Source organism: Sarcophilus harrisii, chromosome 1 (genome assembly GCF_902635505.1).
Source record: "Sarcophilus harrisii chromosome 1, mSarHar1.11, whole genome shotgun sequence".
NCBI lineage: Eukaryota > Metazoa > Chordata > Mammalia > Dasyuromorphia > Dasyuridae > Sarcophilus > Sarcophilus harrisii.
The window spans coordinates 691,642,828-691,655,992 of NC_045426.1; the positions used below are offsets into that span (position 1 = coordinate 691,642,828).

The following is a 13,165-nucleotide window of genomic DNA, read 5'->3' on the forward strand; positions in this document are numbered from 1 at the left end:
TACAATGTGGAATGCTTGGCGAAAACATCCAAAACATTTCAAAATACTATTATTTATTAGTGGAAATTTTTATATGTTAACATGTAAATTATTATTTTACTACAACTCTAGATGAGTTTAGATGTTGTAATATAATTTATTATATTTCCTTACCTAAAAGAAATATGACGCGCAGAATGGAATATTTAAGAATTCAACTGTTGGAATTACAAATTGTATTCACAAAATTTTTGGTGTTGAGGTGTTAACTCTTTTCTGCTTAAGACTACTTAATTGTTTTCTCAAAAATTTTGGTGTTAAGGTGTTAACTCCTTTTGTCTTGAGAGTACTTAATATTCAAACAGTCCTCCCATTTATAGCCTACAAGTGTGTGTAAGACAGAGACAAAGCAGAGTAAGAGAGAGACAGATACTTTATGGGGTACATCTAGTGTACCAAGTTGACACCTGGTTACATCTTGTGGCCAAATTGAAAGTTTGGGGTCTGAGATAAAAACTATTCCTGAGCAAGTAGAGGGGAGGGAACTCCTGGTACTTTTAAGAAAGTGCAACTGGAAGTCTAGTTCACACGCGCGCGCACACACACACACACACACACACACACACACATCTTAGGTGTGAAGTCAGCTTTTCACTTGTGACTCCCTCTTAAATGGAAAGGGCAACTTTATAAAGGAGCTCAGTTATAGATCAAGTCACGGCAGGGAAGTAAGCTCCATATCATTTGGTGGAGCTTTATAAACGCTCTGGGTGACAAAAGAAATTCTTTCCTTTTCCACACAGGGTTACTTAAGGCAGATGCATCATAGTGGAAATTTCTAGCAAAAGGTGATCCACTGGAGAAGGGAAAGGCAAAGGACTCCAGCATCTTTATCAAGAAAAGAACGATAAGGATCCTCAAGATATGGACAAGCTGGAAACAGAGAGGAAGAGCCCTGGAGAGGAGGAATATGACACAGCCGGGAGCCTGTCAGAGGAAGAGGACTATGTGCCTTATGTGCCTGTAAAGAAGAGAAAGCAGCAAAAGCTACAGACGTTGCTGCAGAAGCGATGGAGGGGAGAGGCTGAGGAACAGCAGAAAGACAGTGGCAGTGAGTCCCGAGGAGATGAAGGTGACATTCCCCTGGGCCCCCAGTCCAGGGTCAGCCTTCTGGACCAGCATCAGCTCCTGAAGGAGAAGGCAAATGCCCGCAAAGAGTCCGCTAAGGAGAAACAGCTGAAAGAGGAAGAGAAGATCTTGGAGAGTGTGGCAGAAGGACGAGCTCTCATGTCAGTGAAGGAGATGGCCAGAGGAATCACCTACAAGGATCCCATCAAGACCAGCTGGAAGGCCCCTCGGTATGTGCTGAGCATGTCCGCAGCCAGGCATGAGCGTGTCCGCAAGAAGTACCAGATCTTGGTGGAAGGAGAGGGGATACCACCCCCCCTCAAAAGATTCAAGGAAATGAAGTTTCCTGCAGCCATTCTGAGGGGCCTGAAGAAGAAGGGAATTCACCACCCCACTCCCATCCAGATCCAGGGCATCCCTGCCGTCCTCTCTGGCCGCGACATGATCGGCATCGCTTTCACTGGCTCTGGCAAGACATTAGTGTTCACTCTGCCCCTAATCATGTTTTGCCTGGAACAGGAGACAAGATTACCATTCTCCAAGAGGGAGGGGCCCTATGGGCTCATTATCTGCCCTTCTCGAGAACTGGCCCGCCAGACCCATGGCATCTTGGACTATTACTGTCAGCTGCTGCAGGAAGACAACTACCCCTCCTTGCGCTGTGCCCTCTGCATTGGGGGCACGTCAGTCAGGGAACAGATGGAAACTATCCGTCATGGGGTGCACGTGGTGGTGGCCACCCCTGGGCGTCTCATGGACCTCCTACAGAAGAAAATGGTGAATCTGGACGTTTGCCGCTACCTGGCCCTGGACGAAGCTGACCGAATGATTGACATGGGCTTTGAGGGAGACATCAGAACCATCTTCTCCTACTTCAAGGGCCAGAGACAGACGCTGCTCTTCAGTGCTACCATGCCCCAAAAGATCCAAAACTTTGCTAAGAGTGCTCTGGTAAAGCCTGTCATCGTCAATGTGGGCCGGGCAGGGGCTGCCAGTCTGGATGTCATCCAGGAAGTGGAATACGTGAAGGAAGAGGTCAAGATGGTGTACCTGCTAGAGTGTCTGCAAAAGACACCCCCACCAGTGCTGATTTTTGCAGAGAAGAAGGCGGATGTGGATGCCATCCATGAATACTTGCTTCTCAAAGGTGTGGAGGCTGTAGCCATCCATGGGGGCAGAGATCAAGCAGAACGGAGCAAAGCCATCGAGACGTTCCGCGATGGCAAGAAAGATGTCTTAGTGGCCACTGATGTGGCCTCCAAAGGCCTGGACTTCAGAGACATTCAGCACGTCATCAACTACGATATGCCTGTGGAGATCGAGAATTACGTTCATCGGATTGGCCGGACAGGACGCTCTGGGAACACGGGCATGGCCACCACCTTTATCAACAAGGCCTGTGATGAGTCAGTACTCTTGGATCTCAAAGCCCTCCTCCTTGAAGCCAAGCAGAAGGTGCCTCACATGCTGCAGGTCCTGCACCGAGGAGATGAGTCCATGCTGGACATTGGAGGAGAGAGAGGCTGCACCTTCTGTGGGGGGCTGGGCCATCGCATCACTAACTGTCCCAAGCTGGAGGCCATGAAGACCAAAGAAGTCAGCAACATTGGCCGGAAGGACTACCTGGCCCATGGCTCCATGGACTTCTGAGCCAGAACTGAACTGCAGTAAGATCAGGTCTCCCCAGCCTTTCCTTTCTGTTTTTTCCTTTTTTCTTATTCTGTTTTTTTTAATAAAATAAATTTTAAAAAATAAAAACGTTTTGGATCTCACATGTCTATGATGTTTTAAGGACTGCACAGCATCTTTGTCAAAATAACCCTTTGATAGAACAAAGTTGGAGGGAATGTTAACTTTGCAAAGGCTCCTTCTTTATATTCAGCATATTTTCTCATTTCCATATCACAGTTGTATTTCATTACACTCACCTATCAATATTTGTGTAGTCATTTCCTAATTGGGGAGTATCTACTTTGATTCCAATTATTTGCTCCCACCACCAACAGGCTGGTATAAAAAAGATTGCAATAATGACATAATAAAAAAGAGGTGACATTAGAATATGAACCCCTAGTTCGGAAGCAGTTCACTACACTACTGATGAAGAATAGACAACAATTGCAAATAGCTCCATGTGACTGGGAAGTGGGTAGATAACATTAAAAAGGAAACTTAACTCGAGTGTATCTAGTGATAAAAGGAAGGTACAATACTGTAGATCAATATTGCTTGGGAACTTGGTATGGAAGCTCTAGGAACCAGAGTAAACTAGATGTATTCAAACAGAAGGTGGATAGAGTAAAGTTTGTTATCTTTGATGTTTGTGAATTTAATTGGATAAGCAGAGGTGAGTTTAATCGAGAGGATAATCAGTATACTGTAATGATCTAATTACAATGAGGTATATAGGACTAACAAGGACTGGAAGATAGACATTGTATCTTTGACGTTTTTCATGGTGGTTCTCCTGCCTCCTGCACCAAGATGAGACTGACAGAGGAGACTGGGACAGACTATGACAGACGCAGACTGTGAAAGGGACAATAAAGATTTTGGATTTTATGCCTGACTATTCTCATGGTGATTTTTCTGCTGAGACCAAGGCCCTTCTAGAGGACCTCCAGAAAGCTTGCCGGAACATTACAAATTCTCCCTCTCTCTTTTTAAACTTTCTTTTAAAGTACCCTAAGAATGTGACCAATTTCTTGGCCAAACTCATTTATTTGGCAGCTTCATATTTCCATGCCCTTGTTTGGAGTTCAGTAACTTCTAACCACCAAAAAACAAAACAAACCAAAAAACCCCAAATATCTGAATTTAACATCATTCTTATTTCATCCATTCACCCAATCACCATCTCATTTTTATTTCAGAAAACTTCCTCAAACATATTCTCAACACTCTTACCTTTTGTTATTCTCTCTGTGTGTAACAAGTTAGTAGAATATAAACTAATACGACATAAAATAAATAGAAGGGTTCAATACAAAATAGCACCTTAGAGCAAACTTGAAAAGGACAAAATAATTTAAAGTCAGGATAAAGCAGTTCTCCACATAAAACAACCTTGGAAACATTTAGGGAAAACCCTAGCTCCCAGGTTACTGGGGATTTAAAAAAAAATCTTTTTTGTTGTTGTATTCTTTTTTCCAATTATACATATACTTTTTTTAAAAATGCACATTTTTTTATAAATCATATTGGGAGAGAAAAATGAGAAGAAAAAGGAAAAACCATGAAAGAAAAAAAGCAGAAGAAAAAGGAAAAAAAAGTGAACATGGCTTCTATTGTTTTACATTCATTCTCCATACTTCTCTCTCTGGATGCAGAAGGTGTCGTCTATCCAAACTGTATTGGGATTGCCTTGTATCACTGAACTGCCTAGAAGAACCAGATTTTTCACAGATGATTAGCACACGATCTTGCTGTTATTGTCTATGCTGTATTCGTGGTTCTATTTCTTTTGCCCAGCATCAGTTCTTTGTAAATCTTTCCGGGCCTTTATAAAATCAGCTTATTCATCATTTTTAGTAGAACAATTATATTCCATTACTTTCATGTAACATAATTTATTCAGCCATTCCAACTTTCCTTTCTTTGCCACCAGAAAAAGAGCTGCTGCAAACCCAGGTTAGTGCTTTGAACTGATTGAAATGCAAATACTTCTGGAGCAGAGGCTAAGAAGAGACAAAAAATAAGCCTCAAGGGAAGCTTTGTAGGCAACAGTTTAGACTCCAGCAAGTTTTGCCTAAAGGACAAAGTTGGCTTTGGAAAGATGACCATGGAAAATGGCAGGACGCTCTACTTGAACCTTGTCAAGATGAGATGACTAGATTTGGTCCCTGCCTGTGGCTGGGGGTAAGGAGGGATGAATTCATGCTGGGTGGTATGGTCAAAAAGAAAGTTGCTGGTGGTGTTCACTCTCTGAATCCCTGATTTAGGTTGTAAGGTAGAGGGATGAGCTGAAGCTTGCAGCCTCTAGAGACTGAAGGGAGCAGTAGCATTAGCAGTGCTCATGGTTTGTGGCTCAGGAGATGAAAACAACAGCACAAAAAACCTTGATTAGGCCTGATATATCCCCAACACCTCAGGACTAAAGGCTAACTTTAATACAAAGTCCACAAACAGGAAATTTGCTGCTGCTGCTGCTGCTGCTGCTATTACAGATGATGAAAAAGAAGAATAAGAATCCATCCATAGATTACTTCTATGGTTATGCAGAAGATCTAGATTCAAATTCAAAGAAGATGGTGAAATTAAAATAGTTACTTTAATGCCTTCTGAGAAGATGGCAGAGCTCCAGATTCAACAGGAACAGACAGGAAATTAGAACAAAATGAATATAGACAAGCAAAAATAAAGGGCTAAAGCAGTTGCCTTCCTAGGACAAAATGAGAGGACCTCAGAAAAGATAGGAATTTGAAGGACTGAGACTTAGCCAGAGTGAAGGATAGACACCTCTAGACTGACTCCTTCCTGGGTCTACAAACACAACAAATCAAGCCCTGGGGTAGCTCTGTCAGCAGGCAGACTAATCCTCCCAAAATTTCCTCTCAACTTTCTCCTCACTCTAAGCTTCAAGGAAATTTCACCTCAGAAACTTTCATGTCACAAACTTGTACCTATTGAACTTTGATCTAAAGAATAGCAGATAGCTGAATGGGAGGAAATTAAAGGATTCCCAGTATTTCCTGATGCCAGCTTTAGCAGTGCTGACTAGAAGTGATCTGGGATTGTTGGCTGAGCAGCTATCACATGCCAGGTGACTTCAGTTATTGAAGAAGCATTTTTCAGGATATTGTAGCTGGGGCCCTAATGGTGGCTGATGGGAAAAGAGGAGTCCCTAAGACTGAGCTCCTGAACATAATTCAGAAAGAAAGATCTGAGGACTATATTAACCAAATTCGGGATTAAAACTTAATTATAATGATAAATTGCTAAGAAATAAAATAAAAGCAAAAATGAGCAAGCAAAGGAAAAATAACCCTAGATAAACTATGAAGACCAGGGTTTATATTCAGAGGAAGATAGATTTAAAAAAAACACTCCTAACACAAAGAGTGATGTCAAATCATCAAAACAAAACAAAACAAAACAAAAAACTGAGAAGAACTGAAAAGGGAACTTAGAAATCAGAACATGGAGATGAATGGGAGGAGGGGGAAATTAAAGGCAATCCAAAAAAATTTGTGAAAAGAAAGCTACCCAATTGGGAAAAGAGATACAAAATCATAGAAAGAAAATAAATCCTTGAAAATTAAAATTGGGCAAGTGAAATTGAATGATATTTTAAACCACCAAGGGATAATAAAACTAGGAAAAATAGAAGAGTATATGAAAAATCTTCCTAGAAAAAAAAAGGATGAGGAAAACAGATTGAGGAGAGAATATAAAATTTTTGGAGTTTATGAAAGTAATGATTTAAAAATCTGGATACAATTTTACAGGAAATTATTAAAGAAAATTTCCCTGAAGTTGAAGAACAAGTGTATAAAATAAAAATAAGAGGAGAAAAAAAAAAAACTACCGTTCACCACCTAAAAGAGATTCCAGAAATAAAACTTATAGGAATGTCTTAGCCAAATTTCAAAACTCCCCAAGTAGAAAATATGGCAAGCAACAAGAAAAGAAAATAATTTAAATATTGCAGAAATAATCAGAATTTCAGAAGACCCAGTCACTACTATAATAAAAGATTGTAGATCTTGGATCATTATATTTTGAAGAGAAAAAGAGCTGGGGCTGTGTCCAAAAATCACTTCCACAACAAAGCTGAGTATGATTCTGAATAATAATTTTAAAAGGACATTTGATGAATTGAAAGTTTTTAGATATTTGTGACAAAAAGATCAGAACTCAATGGAAATATTGATATACAGAATTCAGAAGAAATGTGAGGAAAATATTAAAAATTATTGTAATAAGGCAGTCTTTAAGGTAAATGTGTTTTCTTCATATGTAGGAAAATACTAGCATCATTCTTACAACAGTCATCATTAACTTAGTTTGAAAGAGAGATTGGGGCTGAGTTTGTATGTTGCAGTGAGTCTAAAAAACAAAATTAGGTAAGAAAAATTAAAAAGGAACAATTCTACAGATTGGATGTGAAAGGAAGAATTAATACAGAAGAAATAAGGTGATAGAGGGTTGATCATATTAAAACCTTATTCCCATCAGATTTGAATTGAAAAAGAAATAACATGAATATCTCGAAGAGCATAGAAGTCTTCTGAAATTGTAGAGGTTAAGTTTGGGTAAAGTATAGGAGGGTAAGGGGAAAATAAGCCTGAGAAGGGAAATTAAGTAAAAATAAGATGGAAGGAAATGAAGAAATAGTAATGATTACTTTGGATGTGAATAGAATATAAAACAGAAATATATAGCAGAATGGATTAAAAATGAGAGTCCAGCAATATGCTGTTTACAAGAAAGACATTTAAGAATGAGAGAAGCACAGAGTTAAAATGGAAGATTGTGAATTAGAGCCGAGATGGCAAAGGCAAGGATTTGCCTGAGCTATTCTCCAAACCCCTTCAAGATAATGACTCTAAGCAAACACTAAAGCTCCAGAACCCACACGAAGATAGAGGGAAATCTTTTTCCAGGCCAAGATAACTTAAAAGTTTGGCAGGTTTAGCAAGTTGTCTTTCTTTAATGGATACTGAATAAAGTGATTTTAATTTATCAATTTAAAAAAGATGAGGGGTGGGGAGGCTCGGCATGAAAGGTTGGTTGCACCACAGTAAGAATGGTCACTATCCCTGCGACCAGGTCTCAGGAAAACAGGACCAGCCATCAGGGCCATCTAATCGTTGTAAGAAGTGGTGATTTTCAGACCTCTCAACCCACAGATGCCAAAGAAAATAGGTCATCAGGAATGCACACTTCAATGAGAGTGAAGCACAGACAGTGAAGTCCCCAAGAGTAAAAGTTATTGTGTTTCAATTTATGTGGATTAGCAATTTTGATCTCAGACAAATTCATGGATAAAATAGATTTATTTATAAGTGATAAACAAGGAAATGACATTTTGATTTTTAAAAAATACCATAGACTTTGAATCAATGCTACTGAACCCATATGCACCAAATTCTGTAGCACATTTCAAAAGAATAAAAGAAGATCCCATCCTGGGATCAGAAGGACCTGAATTCAAAGAATCTAAACTGCTTAGATTAACAGGGGGAAAAGGATATTTTTTCTTTTTTTAAGTTTTTGATTTTTAAAACATATGCATAATTTTACACATTAACCCTTGAAAAAAATTATCTTCCAATTTTTTTCCCTCCTTTCCATCACTACCTTCCCTAGATGTCTTGTAATCCAATATATGTAAAACATTTGCAATTCTTCTATGCACATTTCCCCTATTATAATGCTGCACAAGAAAAATTAAATCACAAATGAAAAAAATTAAGAAAAAAATACAAGCAAGCAACAAAAAGGAATAAAAACACTATGTTGTGATCCATAGTCAGTCCCCACAATCTCTCTCTGGCGTCAGAGGGCTCTCTTCATCACAAGAATGTTGGAACTGACCAGAATCATCTAATTATTGAAAAGAGCCATATTCGTCAGAATCAAACATGCTCTCCTTCTTGCTGTGTACAATGATCTGCTAGTTCTGCTCAGTTCAGCATCAGTTCATGTAAATCTTTCCAGGCTTCTCTGAAATTATCCTGCTGATGGTTTTTTTAGAGAACAATAATATTCCATTACATTCATAAACCATAACTCATTCAGCCATTCCCCAACTGATGGGCAGTTTCTTGCCTCTATATAAAGGGCTGCTGCCACAAATATTTTTGCACATGTGGGTCCATTCCCTCCCATGTGATCTCTTTGGGATACAATCCCAGTAGAAACACTGCTGGATCAAAGGGTATATGCAGTTTGCTAGAGCTTTGGGCATAGTTTTGAACTGCTCTTCAACATGGTTCAATCAGTTCACAACTCCACCAACAATGTATTAGTGTCCCAGTTTTCCCACATTCTCTCCAACATTTGTCAGCTTTTCCTCTCATCTTAGCCAATCTGAGAGGTGTGTAGTGGTACCTCAGAGTTGTTTTAATTTGCATTTCTCTGATCAATAGTGATTTAGAGCACCTTTTCATATGACTAAGAATGGTTCCAATTCGTTCACCTGAAAATTGTCTGTTCGTATTCTCTGACCATTTATCAATTGGAGAATGACTTCAGTTCTTATAAATTTGAGTCAATTCTCTATATATTTTAGAAATGAGGCCTTTATCAGAATCCTTGAATGTAATAATTGTTTTCCAGTTTATTGCTTCCCTTTTAATCTTGTCTGCATTGATTATGTTTATACAGAAACTTTTTAAACTTAATATAATCAAAATTATCTATTTTGTATTCAGTAATGTACTCCAGTTCTTCTTTCGCTGCAAATTCCTTCCCTCTCCCAAGATCTGAGAGGTAAACTATTCTTTGTTCTTCTAATTTACTTATAACATCATTCATATCAGTCTATTTAATGAACCCATTTAGACTTTATCTTGGTTAAGGTTATCTTGTTAGATGTGAATAAATACCTAGTTTCTGCCATAGTAATTTCCAATTTTCCCATAGTTTTTGTCAAATAGTAGTTTCTTATGCCAAAAGCTGGAGTTTGTCAAATACTAAATGCCTGTAGTCATTGACTATTTTGTTCTGTGAATCTAACCTATTGTAACGACAGACTACTCTCTTTGTTAGCCAGTACAAAATGCATTTGGTGATCACTGCTTTCTAATATAGTTTTGGGTTTGGTCCAACTAAGTCACCTATATTAGCATTTTTTTTTATTATTTCCCTTGAAATTCTTGATCTTTTGTTCTTCCAAGTGAACAAAAAACAAATATTAAAATAAGCTTATTTTATACAAAGGAATCATAAATGAGCTTCCTAAGGGGGAAAAAAAAGAATAAAGACCAGTTCGATTTGTAAGCAAGTTCTCCAAAACTTTAAAGATCGGCTAATTCCAATATGGACTAAATTGTTTGGAATAATAGGTGAAGAACAAGTACTACCAAATGTTTTAATGAAACAAATATGATACTGACATATAAAGAAGAGAGAATATAAATACACAAAGAAAATTATAGACAAATTTCATTAATGTATATGGGTGCAACAATTTTAAGAAAATACTAGTCTGGAGACTACAAGAGTATATCATATATATATATATATATATATATATATATATATAATCACTAAATTGCATTATACCAAGAATGGTATAACATAAAAAATCCCATTAATGTAAATATAGGATGTTTTTGATACAAATAAAGTGAGACTTAACTACTTGAAGAAATAGTGATTGTTTAAAGATGGGCAGAAGCAATATTTTAAAAAAATTAAAATTCTACTTAAAGTAACATACTTATTCAATGCTATCACAATTGAACTACCAAAAACCATTTTCTTTAATTAGAAAAAGTAGTAATAAAATTCCTTTCGAAGAACAAAAGTCAAGAATATCAAAGGTATTAATGAAAAAATTGTTAAAGACATTTTAGTAGTATCAATTTTATAGAAAGTTTGTTGGATAAAGGTCTCCTATGTCAAATGGAGAACTTTGTCAAATGTATGCAATTATGAGGAATTTTCAGTGAAAAGGATGTGTTTCCATGAAAAAAAAAAACAAACTACTTCTAGTCATAAGAAATGCTCTTCAGTTTGGAAATGTGCTCAAAAGAAAACAAAACAAAATGAAACACACAAACAAACAAAAACAATTGTACATACCATTTGATCTAACAGTGTTTTTATTGGAGTCATATCCCTAAGAGATTTTTAAAAGAAGGACAGGGACCCTCATATGGAAAAATATTTGTGGCAGCTCTTTTTGAACTGGAAACTGACTGGGTGCCCATCAGGTGGAGAATGGCTGGATAATTATGGTATATGAATTTTTCGGAGTATGATTGTGCTGTAAGAAACGATCAGCAGGGTAATTTCAAAGAGACCTGGAGACACTTACATGAACTGATGCTAGGTGAAATGAGCAGAACCAGGACATTATTGTACATTTTAATATCAATATTATACAACAATCAAATCTTATGAGATGATTGATGCCAGGTCCAATGATCTTGAGATAAAGAGAGCCATCTACACCCAGAGAGAGGACTCTGGAAACTGAATGTGAATCACAACATAACATTCTCACTCTTTTTGTTGTTCGCTTACATTTTGTTTTCTTACTCACTTTCTTTTATTTGATCTGATTTTTCTTGTGCAGCAAGAGAATTGTATAAATATGTTCATATATATCAGATTTAACACATATTTTAACATGATTAAGATATACTGGATTGCTTGCCATTTACGGGAGGGGGTAGGGAAAAGGAGGGGAAAATCTGAAACAAAAGGCTATGCAAGGGTCAATGTTGTCAAACTATTCATGCATGTTTTGAAAATAAAAAGCTTTTTAAAAAATAAGAAATTATCTAAATCAGTTTTTATCAGAGAGATGCAAATTATTTTTTTTGCTAGTTATCACTAATGTTTTATTATTATAATTAAAATATTTTCTTTTGATCAATTCTGACCGACGTGGCTTTTTTTTAATAGCCTTTTATTTACAGATTATATGTATGGGTAACTTTACAGCATTAACAATTGCCAAACCTCTTGTTCCAATTTTTCACTTCTTACCCCCCAACCCCTCCCCCAGATGGCAGAGAGATGCAAATTAAAAGTAATCAAAACATAATCTCACACTTATTATATTGGTTAAAATGATAGAAGGAGGAAATGACAATTGTTAGAGGTGATGTGGGAAAATTGGGGCACTAAAACACTGTTGATAGAACTGTGTACTCATTTTATAGAGCTATCTGCCCAAAGAATTATACAAGTGCATATACTCTTTGACTCCAGAGTAAGACTATTAGCTGTTTCCCAGAGTAATCAGGGGAGAAGGAAAAGGACTAATATATATTCTAATAATCTAATAATACATCTAATCTAATCTAATAATAATCTAATATGTATTCTAATAATATATATTCTAAAATATTTATTGCAACTTTCTTGGTTGTGCCAAAGAATTGTAAATTGGGGGATGTCCTTCAATTGTGGAATCGCTAAACAAGTTGTGGCATATGATTGTGATGGAATAGTACTACACTGCAAGAAATAAGCCTGTTGATTTTAGAAAACCAAGGAAAGAAATATGAAATAATGAATTGTGAAGTGAGCAGAACTCAGAGAATGTTGTATACAGTAACATCAATATTGTTCAAAGAGTAATTGGGAACAATCAGGTTATTTCAAATATTATAAATACTCAGCTCAATTATAAAGGACTTATGAAGTAAGGTGCTATCTACCTCCAGAGAAAAAACTGAAAAATAGAAGTAAGCAAAATATGGTTTGAAAAATTGATTTTTAATTGTCATCCCAGAAGAAATTTTACAGGAATTTGTAAGTATATGTAAACATACATTATTTTCCAAGTTCTTATTTACATTTCCTTGTTTCTCCTACTCCTTCCAAAACCAAGCCCCCTCCCCTAAATAGAATCAAATTCAACAAGGGCAGCCTGTCCAAAACAATTTTACAGTTAAAGGACTGAAAACAATAGTTAAACCACAAAAGTATGAGGATATGTACTAATAGAATGTTACTGAATGGAAAATGAAATTTTGACTTTAGACGATACTGGATTATTTAGAATTTACTTTTCAGTAAAAGTAAGCACTGAGGTCTACAAGGAAATGTGTTCTTCACAGATAATTATTGAGACAATATGGTTGATTTGTATATTCATTGGTAGAAGGTAATCCACTGCAGCAACAAGTGCCTTGAAATTCATCAAATGTGTAAAGTTTGAATATAATTGTCTTTGTAATAGTTATACAAGAAGTCAATGCCCTCTAGGTTCTCTAGAGCTCAAGCTCACAATTCTACTCATTTTATACACTTCAGCGATGTAATATTATGCAAGGTACCCTGAAGTTCAACTATTTTAATGTTTAAACAAAATTTCAATGCAGGTGATTTTTTTAATGAAAAAAATTGTTTAAAATAGCAGGAATGAGGGATG

The 13,165-nt window shown here is 36.8% G+C and overlaps 1 pseudogene; it reads left to right on the forward strand.

Annotated features, from left to right (window-relative positions):
* The first annotated feature begins 900 nt into the window (after positions 1-900).
* Positions 901-2,757, forward strand: LOC100922100 (annotated as a pseudogene).
* The last annotated feature ends 10,408 nt before the right edge of the window (positions 2,758-13,165 follow it).